Source organism: Myotis brandtii, unplaced genomic scaffold, assembly GCF_000412655.1.
Source record: "Myotis brandtii unplaced genomic scaffold, ASM41265v1 scaffold240, whole genome shotgun sequence".
Lineage (NCBI taxonomy): Eukaryota > Metazoa > Chordata > Mammalia > Chiroptera > Vespertilionidae > Myotis > Myotis brandtii.
The window spans coordinates 1445794-1447894 of record NW_005359064.1 but is presented as its reverse complement, the minus strand read 5'-3'; the positions used below and the strand labels follow the sequence as shown (position 1 = coordinate 1447894).

Here is a 2101-nt window from a genome sequence, read left to right as displayed (position 1 = left end):
ATACTTTAAGCAATAAAACAAAATTAAAAAAAAAATCATACCATGTGAGCAACTATCCGGGCTTGATACTGCTCTGTACTGGAGTGGTAAATTTTCACATTTACTTGAAATTTGACTACAGAGTGGCCAATGTAATAAGTGGCTCCGTGAATGGTTTATTATTCTGTCTTAGGTTAACAATCTTTTCAAACCACAGCGTCTGGTATTACTTTCTAACTTTCACGATATTATCTGCTCAACAGCCAGATTTTCTCCCTTAGTTCCTGCCTTTAAAGTCATAGAAGGAGGGGAGAGATTAGGCACCAAAAGGACCTTGGTGATGAGGACATGAGGAGAAGAAAATAAGGGAGGGGAGGGCGTGGGCGGAGAGGGGGAGAGAGCACAGTGCTGGAACAACCACTTCCCTCTCGTTTGCTTTAAAGGGAATGTTTGTCAACGGGTACTCTGTGTACCATTCATAGTGTATGAGGTGATTTTACTTGGTACACAGTTAAACGTTTTAAAATTTCATAGTTTCAGTCAGCTCCCAAAAGACCATCAGAAAAACCTGTTGAGCAAGCAAAGCTGTTTATTAGGCTCACTGCAAAAAGAGCTCACCACCTTGACAATTTCAGTTAGTTATGCCTCAGAAAGAAAGTTCAAGGAAGAATATTTATAGGGTTTCGAGGTCTGGGCTCAAATGTTTGAAGTGGGTCTCTCAAGGCAGAGAACGGATTCGGGTTGGGCAGTTTATGACATAATGGTTCAGTCCTCCCAACGGGGTAGATGTGTCATCCACAGACGAATAATCAGAGAGAGCCGAGGGAAGAGAGCTGGTCACCTGGGCTGGGGAGGGGGGAGGGGGATATGGGAGCCCCTGGGTTTAGTGTCATCTCTGTTGTGCAAATGAGCTAAGGGCCAGAAAAATCCCCCAGGCTGGAAACTGACGTAGTGGTGGGTCTACTTGGGGCTTGAGCTTTCAAACAGAAAGTAACAGCTGCTGTTGGAAGGTCTTATGCAAGATAGATGGGTTCCCCAAGAATAGCACCTGCCATTGTGGTCAGCAGGCTCCATGGCCCCAGATGCCAACGGAACAGTATAGAAAAGGGGGGCCAAGACTCATTTAAAGGCAAACCAGCCAGAAAGGTTTGGTGATGAATATATTGCACAAACTAAAAGGATAAAAAAAAAAGACAAGAGCAGCTTCTGGTTTTCTAGAAACCAGAGCCATAGCAACTTTTGGCCTGGGCTTGTTACAGGGGAAGGAGAACATGTGCCAGTCAATTCGGACCGGCGTTAGCTTGAATTCAAGGAGAGGAACCTTCCGGACCAGATAGAGAGGGTCCTATCAGAAAACCCAGAGACCAGGGCAGCATCCTGCAGGATTGACTGTCCTTAGGAGACAAAATATGCTTGGTCCTGGTCAGAGGGATGATGGGTGGAAGGCAGCAGGTATGCCGAGGCAGGTCCTGCAAGTTGCTGAGGATTTCACTGTTGTGCTCATCCGTGGTGCCACTTGCATGATCCTGGCACCTGCGTCTGAGGGGCTTTACCACCATTCTACTGAATTAGGGGGTCCCCATTCCAGAGCAAAACCAGGGGCACTAGGAACGGAGCCTTTCTCAAGCTAATCCCATCACCTTTTCTCAAAGACATGGACCAAATATTGCCACTGTTGTACAAGTCAGCAATTCCTGAAGTTTTCCATGACAGCTGCAATTTTGCTCACTTCTTTGTTATTCCTTGTCAGCTTCCTGGACCAGTGTTGCATGGTTTAGTACCACCAGCCTCCCCAGTCACCTTTATCATCAGCAGGTGACCTAACGAATCAATCTCCATTCAAAACAACAACAACAACAAAACGAAGCAAAAAGCAGACTGTGGCCTTACCAAAACCAAAGACACATCCAAGCAATAAAGTGGAAGACTAACCAAGAGGTGGACATTAGAATGTTTACTGTTATTCTTTACAAAACAAACAATTACAAAGAAAAAATGTCAGCAAAATTTTCCAGCAAGCAGAGATCCTGGAATGCTTCCACAGACACTAGAGCAACCTCTTCAGGTTCAGCAGCCACTAGGTTTATATATTTTTTCCTGCTTTTATTTTTCCAAAAACATT

At 44.9% G+C, this 2101-nt stretch overlaps 1 long non-coding RNA gene across 1 annotated transcript in view; it reads left to right on the top strand.

The window, feature by feature from the left end:
- Positions 1–1907, top strand: part of LOC106726219 — a 14168-nt gene extending 12261 nt beyond the window's left edge. The window contains exon 3 of the long non-coding RNA XR_001362245.1: positions 1730–1907. This is a non-coding gene — a long non-coding RNA (uncharacterized LOC106726219). The remainder of the gene's footprint in view (positions 1–1729) is intronic.
- The last annotated feature ends 194 nt before the right edge of the window (positions 1908–2101 follow it).